At 42.2% G+C, this 12343-nt stretch overlaps 1 pseudogene; it reads right to left on the bottom strand.

Moving 5' to 3' along the window:
* LOC134409714 (maestro heat-like repeat family member 5) overlaps nt 1-11653 on the bottom strand; it is a 143693-nt pseudogene extending 132040 nt beyond the window's left edge.
* Between the last annotated feature and the right edge of the window lie 690 nt (nt 11654-12343).

Raw genomic sequence — 12343 nt, 5'->3', positions numbered from 1 at the left:
AAATCTGATGGAGTAAATGAAATCCGGACAAAATGGTCTGTTTATTATGAAAAGTCATTGGGGACGTCAAAGAAAAATGGAGTAGCAATTTTGATTTCAAAAAAAAGTGGATTTATACTGGAAACTGTTAAAAAGGATGATAATGGTAGATATCTTATGATAAAGGGGCAAATAGAAAGTGAACAATATACATTAGTAAATGTTTATGCTCCTAATGAGAAACATAGAGAGTTTTTTATGAAATTATTTAGTGAAATAGAGGAGTTTAGGGAAGGATATTTAATTTTGGCAGGGGATTTTAATATGGTAATGGACAATAGAGTGGACAGATCAAACCCCACAAACGTGGAAAAAAGAAATAACATTACTATATTGAATAAATTAGTAAGAGAAAAAGACTATGTGGATTGTTGGCGTTTACTGAATGGCGTGAATCCGGGATTTTCTTTTTACTCCCCAGTTCATCAGACATATTCTAGAATAGATTATATATTGATTTCAAAAGAGTTTGCAAGTAAGGTGTGTAAAATGGAAATGGGAGTAATAAAGGTAACGGACCATGCAATGTTAAATTTAGAATTTACAGTTAAAAAAAATTACAAGGAAGCGTTTAGGTGGAAATTAAACACAAAACTTTTAAAATATAATAAAGTGGTAGAAAAAATACAAAGTGAATTGACGGAGGCTTGGGAAATTAATGAGAAAGGAGGAACATCAAGGGCAGTAGTTTGGGATTAAGAAAATGGAGAAAGATTATTGGCAAAATAAAAATAAGCATAAATTAATAGAAATACAGGCAAAGAAAAAGCAATTAGAAAATTTAAATTTAGAGGAGGTCCAAAAGAATCTAATATATATGAAAAGGGAGTATTTCGAAAACAGTAACAGGAATTCTAAATTGCTAGCCAGACTCACACAAAAGGAAAAAGCAAGGAATGGGATAGGGATTTTGAAAGATAAACAAGGGAAGTATTGTCACACAATGAAGGATAAAATAAAGATATTTCAGGAGTTTTACCAGGATTTGTATAAGGGAAAGGATACTCAAGAACAAAAGTTGGAAGCTTATATAGAAAAATATACAATGAAGAGAATAAAAATAGAGCATAAAGAGTTAATGGAGAAGGTAATAACTCAAGGAGAAGTTGAAGAAGTAATTGGGAATTTGAAGCCGGGTAAATCACCGGGGGTAGATGGTTTAGGACCAGAATATTATAAGGTTTTTAAAGGAATTTTAATACCAAAATTAATAAATTTGTATAATTCCATATTGGAAGGGGATAAAACGCCAGAATCATGGGAGCATTCATTAATAATTTTAATACCAAAACCAGATAAAGATTTGACTGTTCCTGATTCATATAGACCGATTTCATTAATAAATCAGGATGCTAAGCTTTTTTCAACTATCTTAGCAAGGAGGTTGAATAAATTTATAGAGGAATATATAGGGGAGGATCAATGTGGATTTGTGGTAGGTAGACAGATGCCTAATTTGGTGGGAAGAGTATTAAATGCAATTCAGGTGATAAATAAGTCGAGGGTTAAAGCGGGAATTCTGGCATTGGATATTTTCAAGGCTTTTGATTGTGTGAGCTGGCAAGCCTTAAAGATGGTTTTAAATAAAATGGGATTTGGAAATAAATTTAAAGCGATAATAGAACAGTTATACTCTCAGAATACAGCCGTAGTGGTAGTGAATGATGGTGTGACAGATAAGATACGACTAGCCAGAGGGACAAGACAAGGATGTCCGCTCTCACCAGTCCTATTTGTAATGGTAATGGAATTATTGGCGAACGCAATACGAGAGGATGAGGAGATTGAAGGAATTGGTAGTATAAAAAAAATTAAATTGCATATGTTTGCAGATGATACGTTGTTGACGATTAAGAATCCAATAGAGAAGATGGGGAGAATTAAACAACATTTGAGAGAATTTGAGGCTGTTATGGGGTTAAAAATAAATTGGTCTAAATCAGAATTGATGTTATTTAATTATACTAAAAAAGAAGAGAAAGATTGGGAAGAAAAGGGAAGAGAAATGAGAGTTAAGACTCAGATTAGATATTTGGGAATAAAAATTACGCAGAAGTTAGAGAATCTAGAGAAAGAAAATTTAAATGTTTTAAAAAAAGAGATTTTAGTAAAATTGGAAAAATATAAAAGGTTAAATTTATCCTGGTTTGGAAGAATAGCATTAATAAAAATGAAGATTTTAGCAAGGATAAATTTTGTGTTTAGGATGCTACCAATAAAAATTTCAGAATTAGAGTTAAAAAGTTGGCAAAGGATTATAAATAATTTTTGTAATGGTGATAAGAAAGCGAGGGTAAATAAAAGTAAATGGTATTTGAGTCAAAAAAAGGGAGGATTGGGTCTCCCGAATATTATATTATATTATGCAGCCAATAGATTAAGATATATAATGGAGGCAATTTTAGGATTAGGGAACTTAGATTGGATGGAAGAAAAAAACATGAGTAATATAGAGACTAAATTAGAAAATGTTTTTTTTATGGAAGGGAAAAAAAAATGGGTGGAAGGTATAAATAATCCACTTTTGAGGACTCACTGGGAAATTTGGAGTAAATATAAAGGGGCGCTGCTTCCGAGCAGCTCTCCCTTGTCACCGGTAATATTGTTGAAGAATTTCCCGGAGGAATTAAAAAGTAGATTAAGTAAAGTTTTAATAGAGAGAAATAAAATGAAATTAAGAGATTGGTTAAGAGGAATGGGTACAAGAGAGGATATAGAAGAAGTCTTGAAGGATAAAAAGTTAACTTGGTTAAACTATACGCAATTAGAACAATGGACTAAAAAGTGGGTAAGAGATAATGGAGAGTGTAGAGAATTAACAAGGTTTGAAGAATTAATAGATAAAAAAGATAAGGAAAGGGGGAAAAGAACAGTGTTAAAAGGGTTGATGAGCGAAATATACAGAATATTGGTGGAGAAAGGGACAGTGGATAACTCGGGTAAAATGGTTTGGGAGACAGATTTGAAGGTACAAATAGGACAACAGGGTTGGGAGGGATTATGGAGGCAAAGAGCGTTGAGAAATATGTCAGTAAGAATAAAAGAGAATTATTATAAAATTGTATGGAGGTGGTACCTAACTCCGGTTAGATTGAATAAGATAAACAAGCAGCAATCGGCAAATTGTTGGAGAGGTTGTGGGGTTAAAGGAACATATATGCATATGTGGTGGGAATGTAACTATGTTCAGAATTTGTGGAAGATGGTGTTTCTGGAGATTGAAGAAATTGTTGAAATGAAGATAGAAAGAACACCAAAAGTTGCATTGCTGTCGCTATTTGAAGAAGATCTTAAATGTAAAAAGGAAATTAAGGAACTGATAACGAATTTGTTGATTGCAGCAAGACTAATTATAGCTAGGAACTGGAAGATACAAGGGGAATATTCTATTGAAGAATGGTATAAAGAAGTGTGGGATATAGCTATTAATGATAAATTAACAAGTAATATTAAATGGAGAAGAGGTATAGCTAAATCAAATGATTTTGAAGGAATTTGGAAACAGTTCCTAATATTTGTTTTTTCTAGAGGGAGTGGGAATCCACCAGCAGAAGAAAGTATGAGATTTTGGAAGCAGGAATGAGATCCCGTGGTGGGGGGTGCACTGTAGGTGTATTGATTATGTTATTAAGATTATGTTATTAAGATAAGATATTGTATTCAACTGAAAATTATGTAGTATGTTGTTGTGTTTTTTTTATGTGATGTATGTATATGTTTAGTATTGTAGAAAATAAAAAAATTAAAAAAAAAAAAAAGGATAGATGTTCCATACACTATCTTTCATAAGGACAAGGTTGTGCTACGCACAGACCCAGCCTTCCTACCTAAGGTAGTGTCAACTTTTCATCTGTCCCAGCATATTACTTTACCTGCTTTCTTTCCTAATCCAACTTCACCTCTTGAGTCTTCTTTGCATACTCTGGATGTAAGAAGGGCTCTTGCTTTTTACAAAGACAGGACAGAGACATTTAGAAAGACAAAGCAACTGTTTATTTGTTATGGTGAGCCTTCTAAGGGACTCCCTGTCTCCTGCCAACGACTGTCACGACTGTCACGTTGGATAGTGGAGACAATAGAATTGGCCTACTCTATTGCTAAATTAGAGTTAGTGAAACCTGTGACAGCTCATTCCACCAGAGCTGTTTCAACGTCGGTGGCCTTCACCAGAGGTGTTCCACTGACTGAAGTCTGTAGAGCCGCAACGTGGTCTACTCCATCCACGTTTGTCAAGCACTACAGTTTGGACACCCGTGCGAGGCAGGACTGCTCATTTGGGAGGACAGTGCTTTCAGAGATCTTCGGATGATGCACCAACCCACCTCCAAAGGTATGTCAGCTTGCTACTCGCCCATATGTGTGATGCATAGAGACCACGATGAAGAAATGCAGGTTGCTTACCTGTAACTGTAGTTCTTCGAGTGGTCATCTATGCATTCACACAACCCACCCACCATCCCCACTTGGTGGTGTGAGACTTATAAATGACACTGTTTTTATTGTGGAATGTACTTTATTTTCTTTACTCTCATGTTTATGGGGGCACAACGTCGGACTCCTGTAAACTGAGGTAAGGGCGGGAACCCCATGGACATGCGCGGTAGCGTGGGGGAGGGGTTCCCGCCAAAAACGTTCCACTCAGCTAGAGAAGGTTCCGGTCTGGTCTCTGCGCAGGCGCAAAGCCCATATGTGTGAATGCATAGATGACCACTCGAAGAACTACAGTTACAGGTAAGCAACCTGCATTTCCTTCTCTGGCTCCTCGCTCCACCCTCCATCAGGAATGTTAGACCTGAAGAAGACTTACTTCTAAGGCTTCCAGGGCTGCAGCTATTTGGTGGGACAGTTCTTTGGATGGTATCATTGGTTCCTGAGCAGGCGACAAAAAAGTTCAGTCAGTGGGAGGCTCTGCTTTGCTCGAATTTCTTCCGGTAGTGTCTTCTTCTCAACCCACCCTTTGTTTGTACGTCAAGGTTAGGGAACAACAGCCCTGAGGGCCACCAGCGCTGCCAAACCTCAGGGTGAACTTACTGAGATTGAGCGCAAGTTGCACCTACCACACATTCTTGATGTCGTTCTGCTTTTCTGGTGTATACACACACACAGACATATATATACACACACATATATAATGACGTTGATGTTCTGCCTTTCCTCCCCATTACCCCCACATCAATCCTGTGAGGAAGGTTAGGCTGAGAGGTAGTGACTGACCCAGATCTTCCAAAGAGATCAGCAGTGGAACGGAGCCCCCAAATGAGAAAGAGGAAGGAGGCAACGTTTATGGTTCCAGTGAAACCTGATATCAATGGGGAGGAGGAGACAGAGCTTATTGAACCATAGCCTTCTGCTAAATTTAGAATTTGTAAAGCCGTAACTATATAAATGTATAAACTGGGTGCATCATGCTGTCTTCCCACTATCCCCACAGGGCAGCAAGACATGGAACAGGGAGACGCCACACTTACTTTGACTACCACAGGGGTTGGCTGGCCTTTGGCCAGGCATGCGTTCTGTGAAGCAAAAATAAACAAACAATGGCAAGGTCTGATGATAACTGTGACAAATGTGTCAGGTGGTATTTATTTATTATAGGCAAAGTTTTCTTGAAGGAGTTTAATAGAGCTTCCACAGTTTTCTTTCCTCTCCTCAGCCCATTTTACCTTTAAAATGTGTGAGTAAGTTACAACTGTGGGGTAGGGTCTGCTCATTGAGCCTAAACCTGTGAAGTAGTTTCGTCTCGCCCATGATCCCCCAGTTACATTCTCCCCTGAGTGAGGAGTTGAACTTTGGGGTCACTTAATAATAGGGGGGCCATATTTTGGAAACCAAAGAGGAGGACAAATGGCCGGCCCAAGAGGGTGTGACCACCAACATGTCCAGTCCCCAAAGGGCTTGACCACCAACTGAGTAACCAATCGAGAGCGCACAAGAAAAGTCTCATGTTGCAATGCTCTCAATCCCACAAAGAAACCTGATCACCCCCACAAAAGGTTTTGGAAGAAGAGCCCTGGAGTTCTCTCTTTCCATTCTTACTGCTCCCCAAGGAAGTTTAAACCGCAACCCATGCCGTCCTCCCATTAACAGCCTTTGGCAGCAAAACATGGAAGACGGAAGAGGCACTAACCTTGCCTGCTGCTGTGGTGAGGCGATTCTGATGGGGATTCTGTGAAGGAAAAACACACAAACCATGTCAGTGTCTGAGGGAAAGGGAGAAGAGTACCTGGCAAAGAAATCCACAATGAATTTAACCTGCATACTGCTTCAGAAAGAATGACAAAACCGCAGACATTTATTTACCGATATCCCACATTTTCTTGAAGAGGATCAATAGGGCTTCCATGGTTCTGTTCTCCGCCACAATTCATCCTTAAAAGTGTGAATATCTTACAACTGTGTGATGTAGGTCATGCTGAGAGAGCCTAACCAAGTCAGCTAGCTTAGCCTGGCCTGTGGTCGCCCAGTTCGGTTCTCCCCTGAGTGAGGAGGTTAACTTGGCCCTCCCTTGATATTCATTGATTCACCCATTCTCTCATTCCATTTCTGTACTGCCCCAATAGCCTAGGCTCTGTGGGTGGTTTACAAAGACCAAAGACCAAAAACCTGGTGCCCTCCAAAGGTGTTGGACAGGTCAGTGGGGTTGTGACTGTGGGGTTGTGGAAAACTGATGACGAACAACTTAGAGCCACCTACTTCTTTTTTTGTTTAGAGCAGCCCTTCCCCAACCTGGTGCCCTCCAAAGGTGTTGGACTACGACGATCCATCATTGCAAGTCAGTATGTCCTATGGTCAGGAATGCTGGGACAGCAGGATGGGGAACGTAGGGCGGCGGCTCCAGGCAAGCCCCCCCCCTACCCCACCCCACTTACCTGCTCTGTTGTCGCTGGGCCTGGGCTTGAACCGAGCGCCTGGTGCACCCGGAAGCAAGGCCACACCTGCAGCCTTGCTTCTGGGTGGACCCAGGGGCTCTCTTCAAGCCTGGGCCAGGCGACGACGGAGCAGATAAGAACCCCCCTTCCCCACCTGGCCCCTTACCTGGACCTGCCACCACTGCACGAACTGTTGGGGTGGCAGCTCCAGGCAAGCCCCCCCACACACCCCACCACTTTCCTTCTCCGTCAAGGCCTGGCCTGTGCTTGAATCGAGCCCCCGAGTCCACCCAGAAGCAAGGCTGCAGGTGCGGACTTGCTTCCGGGCGGACCAGGGCGCTCGATCCAAGCCCGGGCCCAGCGACGACGGAGCAGGTAAGTGGGGTGGGCTGGGGTGGGGGCTTGCCGAGAGCTAGCGCCGCAGTTCGCACAGCAGCGGCAGCGGGTCCAGGTGAGGGCCCAGGCGGGAGGGGGGTTCTTACCTGCTCCGTCCTTGCAGTCCAACACCTTTGGAGGGCACCAGGTTGGGGAAGAGCTGCTCTAAACAAAAAAAGAAGTAGGCGGCTCTAAGCTGTTCGTCATCCGTTTTCCACAACGCCACAGTCACCTCTGCATATCCTAATCTCCATCCTGTCCTCATGGTTTATCTGCTTTGGCAGAATGAGAATTTCACTGGGACTTTCTGCCTCCTTATGGAGGATGTGGCGTTAAGGTTGGTGAGCCTTAACTCCCAATTTCCCCGCGTTTTGGTGCTTGATGGAAAAGTGTACGTACTTAACGTTGTTTCATAAACCGTAGGTTTTTGTTTTTTGAATTTCATGACTTTTTGTAAAGGATGACCAGAGCCCTGCCCTCTTTTAAATGTGGTCACTGTAGTATAGCTCCTGCAGCTTTAACTGTTGTGATGAAGAGGGAATTTCACCAGGTTCTACATATAAACAAATGACACCTGCTGAAATTCCCTTTTCTATGCAACTGTTAAAGATACAGGAGCGCTGTCCTCCGTTCCATATGGCTAGGGTGACTATATAAAAGGAGGACAGGGCTCCTGTACCTTTAACAGTTTCTTACGGACGTTTTTCACGCCCGAGAAGCAGAGGTGGGGGGTGGACACTTAGAAAACTGTTTCTTTATACAATTTAATAAAAAGCAACAAACCAAGGTGTCATCTTAAAGTTAACCAAATAGTACTTCTTCACCATGGCTAGGCAAAGTATACGTCCAAATGCAAAGAAAAGGAAACTGGAAACATGATTTTGGAGAACTAAGATGCTAAAACAATTAGCACTTACAATTTGCAAACACTGAAACACAAAGACAAACAAAAAAGGGGGTGTGAGTGGACAAAACGCCGATAGACGTTGTGTGATTTGCAATCGCACAAGAAGGCAAGTCAAATTCCCACTCTGAACGCTGTGTTAGGGTGACCATATGGAAAGGAGGACAGGGCTCCTGTACCTTTAACAGTTCCATAGAAAAGGGAATTTCAGCACATGCCCTGTGTATGCATGCAGCCACTGGTGGAATTCCCTCTTCATCACAACAGTTAAAGCTGCAGGCGCTATACTAGAGTGACCAGACACAAAGGAGGACAGCGCTCCTGCAGCTGTAACTGTTGTGATGAAGAGGGAATTCCACCAGTGGCTGCATGCATACAAACGACATGTGCTGAAATTTCCTTTTCAATACAACTATTAAAGATGCAGGAGCCCTGTCCTCCTTTCCATATGGTCACCCTAGCTGTGTTCACCATGCCTGGATCAACCCCCGCAAAGATACTTTGTAACTAAACAAAACGACAATTCTCCTGCTGCAGCTTTTGCCTGTGTTTTCTCAAAAGTGTGTGCTTTTGTGTGTGTGTGTGTGTGTGTGTAGTGCTTAAGGAGGCGCACACTCTGTCTCCCAAGCTGTTGAACTTTGAAACTGATGTTTTTTGTCAATGAATACTCAGTTGCTCTTTGCAGATGTTGGGGGTGGGGAAACGTAGGCCTTTCCTAAATTCTGTGTTAGGCTTTCCTCCTCATCCCTCATTTATCCTTCATCTGTTGCGCTGGGGGTAATACATGTTTGCTACCATACATTGGTGAAATTCCCTTCTCGGCGCATTTACAAACTTATCCCACAACTATGGGATGCACCTATTAAAGATACAGAAACATTAGATTATACCTGTCCACATTTGGAATTTTCAGTCGTGGGATAAGTTTGTAAATGCACTGAAAAGGGAATCTCACCTATGGACATGGGTTCAGTTAATGGGCTGGAGCTGCTCCCCTGGCTCCTCCAGGCATCGAAGGTCCCATTCCTGAGGGGGGCCGCTGAGATTCATTTTGAATATGTACTTACCGAATAGTTGTTTTTATGGCCTGTTGCATGTAAGGTAAGGGCATCTTCCTAGGTCTGGGAATTGGGACTTCCTACCTGACTTTTCCTCCCACCTCTACAAGAAAGTTCAGAGCTTTGGGAGACTTACACGCAACTGATGTTCTTGCGCCACCATGAAGTCCCACAGCAGCCGCCTTGCTGGGTAGCTGGTCACACCCAGGCCCTGCAAGAGAAAGATGGACAACAGGTCAACAACTGGCGGATCCAATCCAGGATGACTGAGAACGTGTCGACGTTTTAGGGGAGATCCAGGGCGGGCAGAAGGGAGACAACACACTCAGCATCGCCTAACAGATTAGGGTAGCGCTTCAGAGATCAGGCAGATGCCTTCAGCTTTATCTGTGTAAAACACACTTCTGTGAAAGTGGAATTCCATTTTTAAAAAAGAAAAGAGCGTGGATCACGCAAGTCAGCCCACTTGTGGCATTGAGAAAAGACAGGGGGGGAGGCAGAGCGTGGTCTACCTGGGGGAGACTGGCCTGTTTCCAGTGGACCACAGAGGGCTTGGCAGCGCTTCTGACTCCTGTAATTCAGGCTGCACTTGCTGGGCCCAGGGTGTACGCATTTCGTTCAGTCTTTCTGCCTGTGTTTTGCATGTTGTCAGGTGTCTTTCGTTCCATCATCCACTCATTGAAAAAATCAATACTTTTTTTAAGGAAGTCCAAGAATTTCATCCCATTTACACTAATGCCCGTTAGCATAGATCTAATAAAGTGCATTAGTGATGCCTATTTGTGCAAGTGTGATTTGGTGCAAATCCCCACAAAAAGAAAAAGTGGTGTGAAAAAGGCAGTCCAGAATTATGCACACTGGAATTCTAACTTGACAAGACTTCAGTCGACCACAAAAGGGGGGCAAACCGTAATGAATTGAGGCCACCCCTGTTTGGGACATCTCCATCTGCAGGTGCCAGAATGAAAGATAAGGCAGGCCTTGCTCGATTTACTCTTTTGAATTGAAGAATCGTTCATTATGACCTAGCTACATGTGTGGAGTCTTCTTCTATTTATTCTGTAGCCCAGATTAATTTCATTAGTGGGCATCCCATAACTCCTGTCTAGTGAAACACCTCTGAAATAAAGGCGGTGGAGTCCCTAGTACAGCTGTGGGGGAAAGGAAATATCCCAACTCAATGGTGTCATCTTTAATAAGTTGACAGCCCACCTTTTAGTACATTTCTTCGTTCTCTCCTGCAGAAAACGAAGATAAGTTTGGTGATTTTATATGAGCGATGGCAAAAGAGCTGCGGCCAGGTGCATGCGATTAACTTCTGGCATGAAAGAGGTGTCATCGAAATAGGGCTCTTCCCTCCTGCCCCAGGACGTGCCCTGCCTTCCCCCCTGCAAAGCTGCCCCAATTTTGTCTTCGCTTGTGTCAGAACCCCCTAACCCATGAAATCTCCTCCAGTGCCTGTGGGAGAAGCAAAGCCCCCGATTCCCCGCTGGCCCTCTCTCTCCAGAGCCACCAGCTGACACTTCCCAAGATGGGACCCTAAATTGTTGTTAAGATGTGAGACAGAAGATGAACAAGTAAAAGACTGTATGACAAAACGGGCACAAAATATTGGGCATAATATCTTAATGGAAGAATGGGGAAATATGTGGGGAAAGGGTTTAAAATTTACACAATGTGCAAATCTTAAAGAGAATTTGTATAAGATGATGTACAGATCGTATATGTCACCTGTAAAATTAGCTAAAATGTTTAAAGGGGCTTCAAGTAAATGTTGGAAATGTAAAAAAGAAGAAGGAACCTTTTATCGTCTTTGGTGGACTTGTAAAAAAGCCAAGACCTTTTGGACTCAAATCCCTCCTTAATCCAAAAAACATTAAAGAAATGAAACCAGAAGCTTTCTTACTTGCAGTAATGGACAAACAAATAAAAGAGAAGGGGGGAATGTTGTTTTCGTATAGGGTGACGGCAGTAAGATTGCTATTCGCACAGAACTGGAAAAATGAAATAACACCAAAAATGAATGCATTGATGTTGAAGATGTTGGAACTTGCAGAGATGGAAAAACTTACAGCGATGTGGGGAAAGGGAGGAAAGAAGCATAACTCTGTGAATCCAATGTAGGAGATTTTAATAAATTATAAGATCATAAGAAAAATTGAATTGGATATATAAAGGGTGATGAAGAAATTAATCAGCATTTTTGGCATGAAGAGGGCAAAAGAAAAATATACTTTAACCTCACCCTTAAGTGTTTTTAGTGTAATTGTAGTGGTTATATGTATACCCTTGTTTGTATGTACCATGTGGGATGTTTGCTTAGCTGCTGTTGGGAAAAAAATAAAAAATTTAAACCACCAAGATGGAACCCTTCTTACCTTGCGCCACGTTGGGTTGATGATGCTCATCGTGAGCAGCGGTGGGTGGAAGACGGTGTGGGGAGGGGGAAGGGGGTCGGCTCTCTGGGATGGGGGGAAGGGAGGGGAGGGAAGGGAAGGCTAAACTATTAAGCAATTAAGTTCGCAACTAATAACCTATCCAAATATTGAACTTTAACTTTAAAATTACAAAGAAAAATGAACAATAAATGCTGATAGCACTAGAAACACTATAAACAGCCACACTCCCACACTAATCCTCCACACTCCCACACTAATCCTCCACACTCTCTCAAGACACCAACGGTCTCTCGGGGTTGGAATCCTGCGTCACCACGGCTGCTAGAACTCCGGCATTGTGGAGAATCCGGCTCTGGACTGGATGGGATTTTGATATAGGCAGTGACCACCATGGGCAACCACAGGGGGGTGAAGGGGGCCTTCTACCCCACCCCACCCTCACCCCCCACTGACCCATGAGCCATAATCCTAGCCATGGATCCTTTGAGTTGCAATAGAAAGGAAGGTTTAAAGCACTTGTTGTGAGAGATCAATGGGTTTTCTGCCTAAATGTATTGTTTTGATTATTCCTCGTCTCTATTATACGATATATCTGACATGATTATTTGGAATGTTTGGTCTAATGGCTTAATACTGCAATTTTCATCCTTCTATAAGAATTTCAGGGAACTCTACGTTGAAGGAAATGTAACCAAAAGA

Source organism: Elgaria multicarinata, chromosome 16 (assembly GCF_023053635.1).
Source record: "Elgaria multicarinata webbii isolate HBS135686 ecotype San Diego chromosome 16, rElgMul1.1.pri, whole genome shotgun sequence".
In the NCBI taxonomy this organism is placed as follows: Eukaryota; Metazoa; Chordata; class Lepidosauria; order Squamata; family Anguidae; genus Elgaria; species Elgaria multicarinata.
Note: the sequence above shows the minus strand (reverse complement) of the source record. Positions and strands in the feature narration are given on the sequence as shown.